The following is an 11,547-nucleotide window of genomic DNA, read 5'->3' as shown; positions in this document are numbered from 1 at the left end:
CACGGTTTTAAGGTTCTTCATATATTTGTTTAACTTTAAATTCGGCTATATCTAGATATATAATTTATAATCAAATCATTATCCATTAGTGAACATGCCAAGAAAATAAATTAGAGAGAAAGAAAGAAGAGAGAGAAGTTTTTAACAAAAGTAGCACATTTTCTGGGGGCTTGGGCAGATGAAACTCCTTATAACTTATAGAGCATAGAACTGGTTATTATCAACGAAGGCATAGTATAGATGATTAATATACAACAACTTGAACATTTTCTAGCTAATAATTTACACACAAATACGCACAGGCAGATCGATCTGTCGATCCATAATTACACGAAATGTTGTAATACTGACGGGACACAGAATACAAAAAAAGTTCATTAATTAATTACTGCGAACCGGTTTGGGGCTTATAGAGACGTTTAAGTAAGTAATATTGCTGTTCACTTTTGATGTTAGTCGAGTCTACAAAACGAAACGTAACGAAACGAGAGGATCCGAGGATCGCTCTCTACTCAAAGACCAGGGGAATCGAGGTAAATGGCAGCACCGGGCACGATGGCTCCAACTGCAGCGATGTGGCAAAGCAATCCGCCGCCGCATAGAAATCCCCCAGGGATTCCATAACCTTGCCCAGAGCAAACCTATGGGAAATAACAAAACAATGAGGCAGGATAGAGGGGATACATCTTTTGTTGGATTACCCACCAAATTCTGGGACAATTTGGATCCAGTTTGGCCGCATCCTTGAGCATCTTCTCGGCCAGCCGGGAAAATGGGTCTCGCCCAAGGCACGCAGTGCCTCCGTGTGATTGGGATTGGCGGCCACGGCATTGAGGTAGCATTGTTTGGCATCCCGCCACTGCTCCAGATACACATGTACCTGACCGCGCTGCAAAAAGGGAGTTGCCATTAGATAAAAGCACATTCCAGAAGTGGCTGTGGCTCCGGCATACCATATACATAATCTGATGCGAGAGGGGATAGATCTGCGAGGCCTCGTGGATGCAGTTGAGGGCCTCGTTGGGCTGTTCAATGCGCAAGTGCACGTCCGCCAGCAGCAGCCAAATCTGAAAAGGGAATCCAAAGGGGTGATGTGACTAGCTGTTAAGTAAGCGCTCCAAATACCCACCTCAATCTGCAGCATCCAGGGTCTTCGCGGTCCGGGGCGCTGCGTGAAAGAGCTCAGAGAGCTGGCCGCCTCGCTCAAGGCGTGCTCCAGCCAGAGCATTATATAAATAGGTTCGAAATATAATTTCGAAGAGTAGAAAGACCAACAACGAAATGGAACAGTATAGAGTGAGAGATATACACAAAAGCAAGACAGGCATAAAACAGGCAGAAAGTGTTATCAAATATGGTAGATAATATTGTAGAGAAGCAGGCAAAGTTGAAGAGAGCTATGCAAATCGATCAAAACTATGAAATGGAATAGTAAGCGTGGCACCTGCCCGATCGTCAGGTATCGGAGCAGGAACATCGCAAGAGATGCTCCTTTATCGGAAACTTACAATTATTTGAGTGTTTTTTGATTGGATTTTGATTGGTTTGTTTGTTTTTATACAATAGACACATTCCGCAGAAGATCGAGAAGATATAGTTTGTATATGGGGACATATGTACAGAACACAGACGTTAGTATATATGGATTGGTATTTGGATTTGTTGAGATGCAATAAGAGGCCCACACACTTGGGGGCCCACACACTTACTCGAGTCCTTGTCGGACATCTGGGAGGAGTGCACTAGATGAACGCCGCTCTTGGTGTCCGAGTGCTTCTCCTCCTCGCCGGTCAGCTGCGCCTCGTACACCTCCCGCCAGACGGCCAGCATGTGCTGGACGGTGGCCAGCGCCGTCTCTGCGTCCTCCAGATGCAGCTGCAGATGGGCCTTCACATGCAGCAGCTGCAGATTGTCGGGGAACTCGTGCAGGGCATCCTCCACCACGCCCAAGGCTTCCCGAGGTCGTCGCGATGCCGTCAGCAGGAGGGCAAACAGGTGCAGACAGGGGGCATGCTCCATGCGCAGGGCCAAAGCGAAGCGGATGTGGGCCAAAGCCTCGGGCAGCTCGTTGAGCAACGCATACTGCAGCGACAGATAGTACTCCGCCAGGTGATCGTGGCCATCGTTCTGAACGGCCCACTCGAGGGTCTCCAGCGCCAGTTTGTGGCAGGCATCGCGGTCGCTCCGCAGGTTCGATTGGATCGCCAGCTGCTGCTGTCGAATGTCCACAAACAGTTGGCTCCGCGAAGGACGCAGACCTGCAGAGTACACATATTGATGTACCTTATCCTTTTGAAACTTCTCTCACTCACCCTTGATCTCCCGCTTGAGGGCCTGCTGGGCGTAGTCCAGTCCCTGTTTGACCGTCTCGAGACGCTCGTAGCACAGCCGGCGTGGCGTGCTGGCGGGCCTGCTTGAATTCGGGGCTCTAGGACAGCACCGTGTCGCGCACGGCTACGTCCTCGGCTATCAGCAGTAAGAGGATCACCTCCTCCTGCTGGTTGCGTGGCGAGAACTGCTGCCGGGCCTGGTACTTGCGCGGCTTCCACAGCTTCTTGGAGGCGCCGAGGCCCTTGATGGCATACGACTCGGCCAGGATCTTCAAGCTGCGTCTGTAAGCGATAGGGAGTGATTTAGTTTCCTTTCAATCTCCATGGGATCTACCCACAATGTCAGCTCCTTTTCGGCCAGCGTGTTGAGCTCCGCTTTGATAAAGTTATCCAGACTGGGCTCGTACTCGCCACAGGCGAAACAGAGCTTGGCCAGCAGAAGGTAAGCATCCAAAGCAATGCCCGCCTTTTGGCCACACTCCCCAAGGGCCAGATTCAGGTAGCATCGCGCCTCGGACAAGCCCGTCTTGGCGCGTCCAAAGTTCGATTCAGCAACCAAGGCATTCTCCTCAAGGTAACTCTCCAGGCGAGCCTCGCCCACCAAAAAGTTGGCCAGGCATTCTGTTGTGGTGGGGGGGACACAAAAAGAGATTGATTCATATGTCCGTATAGATCCTCTAGAGACTCTACTCACCATTCTGGGGCGAGCCCGTTTTCAGCTCGTCCGTCAGATCGATGACGCGATGCCATTTGCCCTCGCTGCGACAGCTCTCGATCAGGGCTTCGACTTTGGTTGTATTGCTCGCATATTGCGATTGGCCATCCGGCTGGACAATTGGCTGCTGGAGAGTTCTCTTCTGGCTACGCGCTGGCTGTTTCCGTGTGTGTTGTGTGGGTCGAACGCTTCCTTTTCACCTAATTACAGCATTTTTCGTTTGGTTTAATCCAATTACAGCAACAATATTGGAATTTTTCGTCTTCATTAGGGATGGTAAACTAATCATATATCAACATATCGATATATATTTGTCGGATATCGGTGTTTTTCTAAGATAAAGAATTGGAATTTTGTATTTTGCATTTTGTAGCGAATTTTTTAGAAAATTTACTCTTTTATCTGAAATGATCAGAATATTGATGCAGAGCACGAATTTCATGCAATAAACGTCATCGAATTGTATTTCTTTGTGACTTTTACATGGATTCTAAAGCGCCATCTATGTTTACTTACATGCAGTCTACGTGATTTACATGCAGTCACACATGTATCGATACTCATTGATAAGAGATGAACGGTTATTATGAGACTATCAGATGTTTGTAACGCGAATAGCAAATGTATGAGTAAATATATCATCAATGCAATAGATGGGTAATGAGAAAAACTCAATATTAAATTTTGGCTTCAGTCCCATCAATTAAGAAAAGGCTTGGAAAACAAAATGTTAACCACAATTATTTTAAATAGGGTACAGAAACTCCCATACGCCACCTAGACATCCGTCGGTTGCATGGTTGTAGGGATGCATGGGGAAAATTGGAAATGGAGACGAGACCCGCCGGACAGCTTGGGGCTTGATGCCCAGTCAAATTTTTTTTTTTGTTGGAGCCACACGCGTTGCGTATTATTCGCGTTGAAAAAAATATCTGTGCGGCTTTTTACGATAAAAATAAGAGAAATGTACTGTACGTACATATGTGAACTCTGACTAAATTTTTAAATGAATTAACAGTGAAAAGTGTTAACGAGTTCCGTAAATTGCAAACAACTCTGATAAATTGTTTAATATAGAGCCGCCATTAAGCGGTAAGTTATAGTCGTTTTTTGTTTTAGTTAATTAAGCTAAAAGCAAAATCGTACATATACATATATATATGGAATCTATGTGGGGGGGTGTGCATGTGTGTGGATTCCCGCTCAGCTGTTTTCTTGTTGTTGTTGCGCACGCCGCACAGTGCCACACACACATTATCCAATCCCTCTTCGCTCAAGTTTTTAGCGACTGAGAGAGGGAGATAGACTAGAGCAATATTCAAAAGTGAGAGTGATTTGTGCTCTTGCTTTTTGTTGTTGATTTTAATTACATTTCGATTTGTTCTCACTCGGTGTCCGCTCTCAATTGGATAGCAAAATGCATGCCATATCCCTTTTCAAGTTCAAATTTAACAATTTTACGCGTCGTTTGCGTGACTCTCTCTCTCTCTCTGTAGAATCTAGATGTTAAAAGTTAATTGCCGGGCGCTCTCTATATTGCATGCCTTCGAAATGATTTTCAGACATTCATGGCATGTTCTAACAATAAAAAGAAAAAATTATTACGTAAAAGCAAACATTTAAATGCACATTAAAATAAGCACAAAAGAGTCGTCAAAAGTCGTCTCCGGCTGTTGATCTTCCCTGCCGCTTTTCCCTCTCTTCAGTCATTCTCCTTTCTCTCAAACATAGAACAGTTTCAAAGGTATATTAGTAGGAAAGTAGAGTAAGTGATAGAGAGCGGAACTCTGGCACTCACATGGGTACTCACTTACCTTCCTACTAATATACCTTGACAGCGTCGCGCCAAATTAAAAGCCATGGCGAATCAAAACAAAACGAAAGAGGAGAGGGTCGAAAAGATGGCCAGCAGAGAAGAAAGAGTGAGAAAGATGCTTCATGCAGGGTGGTTCGCCGTATAAGCGGGCGCGGAGCGAGTGGTTTGGCGTCTTGCATTGCGCGTCGCGGTTGCCTGTTCATGACGTAATGACAATAATTACAAGGCAAAAGTGCTACGTGAATAAAAAGTAGAGGGGAACGAGATGAATAAGCAAGATGGAAGAGGTGCTATGAGCAAAGGGCGACGTGGGTGGGAGAACATGGAAACAACGGCAGTTACAGCTTCGCACAGTGGCTGTCGTGCCTCAGAACAAGTTGAGCTCAAATTGAAAATGTAAGGGATATTGTCTACTTTTGTGTGCGCTGCATCCCCAGCAGGTGGCTGCTGGGGGAGGCCCTAACAGCGAAAGAAAGAGGGAGACCGTCGTCTTCACACATGCACATTGCGTTTAAGCATAAGAGTGCCGTGCCCCATGCTAAGCTTCTCTAGCACCAAGTGCGAAGTCAGTGGGGCGATGTCTGCTGGGTGCGGACAGCGGGCAGTGGGAAGAGGATGCCGCTAAGCTCACGCATGGAACAACAAAAAAACGTTGCAAAGTTGAAACAGTTGGATTCGCTCTCTCTCTCGCGTGCTCTCGCTCTCTTTAGGTTTACTCTCACGCTCGTGCTGGTGTGTGGTTGTCTGTATGAAACAATTTGGCAAATGAAACAAAAATTCCAGAGGCCACGTTTAAAGCGACGCTACTCTTTGTTGTTGTAGTTGTTATTGACACTTTGCTTGTTAGCGTCAATAGTATATTTTTTCATTCTGTGCACACTTTTCCCCCCATCCCCTTCCGTGGGAGGGGTGAAGTTTTGATTATTGTACCCTTCGAGGGAAGAGCGTATTGCGATTGTGATTGAAGTGTTGGCAAAAACACTTTTAAGTCTTTAAAGCCGTACATACGCATCCGTCTATGGGTACCCTCTAGTACCAATAACGAATAATTTTTAATTATATGATGCTTAGCCTACTCCTGGTTTTTGGCAAGACACTTCTTCTTAAACACCCTTTTCTTCATCCTTTGCATTGCCTTCCGCACAGTGTTTTCGGGGGGCTCATCGCCAGGTGGAATACATTCTGTAATTAATATTTGTTTTAATTTATATGAAAAATTTTTAAATCTCTAGAAGTGTAAATGGTATTTTACCTAGCAAAGCTGCAAAAAATTCTTTGTGGGTCCTAAGGGCCTTCTTCCCTTGGACCCCATCGACGTTATAGGCTAGAACAATTTCCTCACTCAAAATAAAGTTTAAGCCGCTCAAAACGCCAGCTGGCTGGAGAATCGATTTCATTGCTGTTATCTGTTATCTTTCCTGCACAACGCTAACTTTACAATGTTAGCTTCCCTTTCACTCTTACGGAGTCTACGCAAATGCCTTTTGCTCATCATTATACCCGATACTCAAAATGAGTATTGGGGTATATTAGATTTGTGGTAAAAGTGGATGTGTGTAACGTCCAGAAGGAATCGTTTCCGACCCCATAAAGTATATATATTCTTGATCAGCATCAATAGCCGAGTCGATTGAGCCCTGTCTGTCTGTCCGTCCGTCCGTCTGTCCGTCTGTCCGTCCCCTTCAGCGCCTAGTGCTCAAAGACTATAAGAGCTAGAGCAACGATGTTTTGGATCCAGACTTCTGTGATATGTCACTGCTACAAAAATATTTCAAAACTTCGCCCCGCCCACTTCCGCCCCCACAAAGGACGAAAATCTGTGGCATCCGCAATTTTAAAGATATGAGAAAACCAAAAACGTAGAATTGTAGAGAATGACCATATCTTTAAGACTGCGGAATCTGAATTGGATCGTATTATTATTATAGCCAGCATCAAGAAAACAATTTCATTTTTTCTCGCCCTGTCTCTCTCTAACACACACGTAGCATAGGCGGCTTTGCTTAGAGAAAAACATTAGCGCCTAGATCTCAGAGACTACAAAAGCTAGAGCAACCAAATTTGGTATCCACACTCCTAATATATCGGACCGAGACGAGTTTGTTTCAAAATTTCGCCACACCCCCTTCCGCCCCCGCAAAGGACGAAAATCTGGGGATATTCAAAAATCTCAGAGACTATTAAGGCTAGAGTAACCAAATTTGGTATCCGCACTCCTGTTAGATCTTACTATAAAACGTGTATCTCAAAATTTCGCCCCACCCCCTTCCGCTCACACAAAGGACGAAAATCTGTTGCATCCACAATATTGCACATTCGAGAAAACTAAAAACGCAGAATCATAGATAATGACCATATCTATCAGATTGCTGAATCTGGATCAGATCAGATCATTTTTATAGCCAATAGGAACAAATCAATTTGCAGTGGCTACGCAGCGCCCGACGTCACGCTCAGACTGATTTTCTGTCTCTCTCGCACGCACTCTTTGTCGTGTCGTTTAATATTAGCGGCGTCTGCCGGAGGAGAGCCCTACTGACTTAGTATCGGGTATAACCGTAGAGTTGCGGTGTCCGCAGCAACTCACAACGTTCCCCCTCGTTTTATTTGAAATATATAATATATATTTGCACGTACCTGTTTATATTAATTTGATTTATTTATTAATTTTTTTCCACTTTTTTAATAAATGTTTACACAAAAGACTTTTCCAGCGATTAGATGTTGTACAGAAGTGAACAAAATCAACGCATAAAGCAAACGAGAAAAACAAATGCATTTTGTTTGTGTAAATTCTTGTCTCTTTCATTCCACGAGCGCAACTACAGTAAAATATCACGATTAACTTACCATTTCGGTGCTTATTGCATGTCGTGGCTCGGTAAAAACTAGCTGAGTGGGCACTGCCGCCTTCAAAAACAAACCGAAGGCGGCTTCGTTTTTCGGTTCTTTTTCGACTGGTCCGCGTTCGCTTCCCGCGTAACTAGTTGCAGAACTAGTACATTGTAGTCGACGCAGACCTGGTCCGCGTTCGCTTCCCGCGTAACTAGTTGCAGAACTAGTACATTGTAGTCGACGAAGACCTGGTCCGCGATCGCTTCCTGCGTAACTAGTTGCAGAACTAGTACATTGTAGTCGACGAAGACCTGGTCCGCGTACGCTTCCCGCGTAACTAGTTGCGTAGCTAGTTGCGCGGTAAACAGCGCAGAACTAGTTCGAGAGGGGTCAATTGACCCCTTTGGTTCTACAGGGTATCTATCGTCTATCATAGTATGGGTAGCTGCCAAAAGGGTATCAAAAGCCTCGGCTAACCGGGTCGTCTCTTTCCCCTCGCCGATGTTTGCTTTTGCTGCTGCTTTTGCTCCAAGTGTTTTTGTTTGTTTAGTTTTATTTGCATGGCGACTGTTTTGTCTTTGTTTCTTGTTTATTTGCTTGTTGCTTTTGGGCAAAAGGTGCTTCACGCTGCTGACCTCCTAACCTCCAGGCGTTGGGGCATGTTCTCCCACTCTCTCCTCCCGCCTTAGAAGTTATCCTCATTAGGCCGCCCTGCCCTGCTCTCTTCTTGTCATTGAAAGGGTGCTGTTCCGCCCTCCCCTCTCATCTTTTGCAGGCTTTGCCTTTGAGATTTTTATACCCGATACTCAAAATGAGTATTGGGGTATATTAGATTTGTGGTAAAAGTGGATGTGTGTAACGTCCAGAAGGAATCGTTTCCGACCCCATAAAGTATATATATTCTTGATCAGCATCAATAGCCGAGTCGATTGAGCCCTGTCTGTCTGTCCGTCTGTCCGTCCGTCCGTCTGTCCGTCCCCTTCAGCGCCTAGTGCTCAAAGACTATAAGAGCTAGAGCAACGATGTTTTGGATCCAGACTTCTGTGATATGTCACTGCTACAAAAATATTTCAAAGCTTTGCCCCGCCCACTTCCGCCCCCACAAAGGACGAAAATCTGTGGCATCCCCATTTTTAAAGATACGATAAAACCAAAAACGCAGAAACGTAGAGGATGACCATATCTTTAAGACTGCGGAATCTGAATTGGATCGTATTATTATTATAGCCAGCATCAAGAAAACAATTTAATTTTTTCTCGCCCTGTCTCTCTCTAACTCACGCGTAGCATAGGCGGCTTTGCTTAGAGTAAAACATTAGCGCCTAGATCTCAGAGACTACAAAAGCTAGAGCAACCAAATTTGGTATCCACACTCCTAATATATCGGACCGAGACGAGTTTGTTTCAAAATTTCGCCACACCCCCTTCCGCACCCGCAAAGGACGAAAATCTGGGGATATTCAAAAATCTCAGAGGCTATTAAGGCTAGAGTAACCAAATTTGGTATCCGCACTCCTGTTAGATCTTACTATAAAACGTGTATCTCAAAATTTCGCCCCACCCCCTTCCGCCCACACAAAGGACGAAAATCTGTTGCATCCACAATATTGCACATTCGAGAAAACTAAAAACGCAGAATCAGACCATATCTATCAGATTGCTGAATCTGGATCAGATCAGATCATTTGTATAACCAATAGGAACAAATCAATTTGCAGTGGCTACGCAGCGCCCGACGTCACGCTCAGACTGATTTTCTGTCTCTCTCGCACGCACTCTTTGTCGTGTCGAACAAATCAATTTGCAGTGGCTAAGCAGCGCCCGACGTCACGCTCAGACTGATTTTCTGTCTCTCTCGCACGCACTCTTTGTCGTGTCGCTTAATATTAGCGGCGTCTGCCGGAGGAGAGCCATACTGACTTAGTATCGGGTATAACCGTAGAGTTGCGGTGTCCGCAGCAACTCACAACGTTCCCCCTCGTTTTCTGCTGCAATTGTAACCGTATGCCGCTCTCAATTTGTCGTGTGTGTGTCTGTGTTGCCTTAATTTACCTGTCAAATGTTTTGAGTTTCTTTGGGCGGGGGTTTTTTGACACAAAGTTGGACTTGGACCGGTGGCAGATTATTGTTGCAGTTGCAATTCGCAGTGGCAAGCCAACACTGTTCGAAAAACATATTCATTAGGATTTATTGCCTGAGAAATTACTGAGAAATCCCATTAAATCACACCAATTTAAATTCTAACTTAAATTACCCTTGGAACTATTATTATTTATATTAAGTTTAATTTTTATTTTTTTGGAACAATTGTTTTCGCCTGTCACTTGAGAATCCTCTTTTTTTTCTCTTTACTGACATCACTTTGCTTCTATTAGGGTTCCGTAATTTGTGCACCGGGAGAAAATCAGTTCATTCGCCAAAATTATTCCCAAGAAAACATTCAATTTGTCAGTGTGTTGTGTCTCTGTTGCTTGCTACGCATTTTCCAGCGCACATGGCGATACGCAATTGTGCCCCAGCCCGCAATTCATCCCCTGGAGAGTCGAGTCCATCCACCCTCCTCCTCCTCCTCCTCCCCTATCAGAGGATAACTACGGCGTATGCCGCCGCCGCTTCTGGAAGCTTCGAGAGAGAGAAGTGCGATAATCGGGGGAGCGTATTGCGAAAATATCTTCACTTGCACTTGCACTCGCACTTACCTTTTAGCTTTCGATATTTCTCGCTTAATCGGTTCGCTTCGTATCCAAGATTTGCTTTTTTCCGAGTACTATATGCACCCAAAAGTAATATACTACTATACTATATCTTTTTGTAGCTGCAAACTATTTTAGATATTACTACTTTTCCAGCAGTTTTCAAAAACAAACTTTTTTCCTTTTGTTGAATGCTGGTCAATTAATTTTCTTAGTAATATTGAAGCAATTGCACACTGTTCACACACTTTGCACTGATTTGGCCCATCGTACGTTTCACTTTGTCGGGGGTTGTCGGTTCGGGGGGCAGGGAACGGGCTGGGGGCACGGAGCGCGAGCACGAGCACGGAACGGCGACCGCTGGATATGAGAGCGTCTCACGGACTGACTCTAGCGCTCGCATGGGGCTGATCAGCGGCCTTACGTTTTTGGGGGGCGCTTACGTTTTTGGGGGCTGCACAATTTCAATTTCAGTGACCGTTAGCGCGACGCCACGCACCACGTATCGGAATGGAATGAAGTCGGTAGGCGTTCTCTCTCTCTACCTCTGCCTCTACCTCTCTATGGTACATGCACGTGATGGCGGGCGACTCACCGCGCTCAATGCGCTCTCTGCTGCTCTCTCTCTCTCTCACACCTGTTGGCCAGCGCTCTCTTCCACTGCACCGCACCGGTTTGCAGTGGTTTTATTTTTTCTGTGCACAGGTGTGTGCCATCCGCCATCCGCCATCCACAGCTGTTGCTGCCACAGTCTGAAGGTCGCATTTTCGCTCATTAATCGCCACATTCTTCTGCGCCTGCGCGCAGCGTTTTTAATGGGAATTACCATCGCGCGAGTTCATTTGAATTTTCGGCATGGTTTTTATGACCCGAAGAGTGGAGGTTTCATTGGAACTATGCATCCGATCCGCACAAGTGTTTCGAGTTTATGGCAAGGAATGCTGTTTGCTTAGGCTGTAAGATGGCCAAAAATACTCGAAGATAGAAAATGTGATGGCTTAGTGGGCTATGATAAATGATATATGTATTTTTTTGAAGACTTTGTTGGACTTTTATGTATATATTCGTTTAGTAACGATAAGATCAAAGGTAAGGACTAATTTCAAGATCAATCCAACGAATGAAAACAGTCCCTAAGGGCCCCCAATCGGTTAAATC

The 11,547-nt window shown here is 45.2% G+C and overlaps 1 pseudogene; it reads right to left on the bottom strand.

Annotated features, from left to right (window-relative positions):
- Nucleotides 1–10,884, bottom strand: LOC117193231 (annotated as a pseudogene).
- Between the last annotated feature and the right edge of the window lie 663 nt (nt 10,885–11,547).

This window comes from Drosophila miranda, assembly GCF_003369915.1.
Source record: "Drosophila miranda strain MSH22 chromosome Y unlocalized genomic scaffold, D.miranda_PacBio2.1 Contig_Y2_pilon, whole genome shotgun sequence".
NCBI classification, from domain to species: domain Eukaryota; kingdom Metazoa; phylum Arthropoda; class Insecta; order Diptera; family Drosophilidae; genus Drosophila; species Drosophila miranda.
The sequence above is the reverse complement of the archived record's forward strand: the minus strand, read 5'-3'. Positions and strand labels throughout refer to the sequence as shown.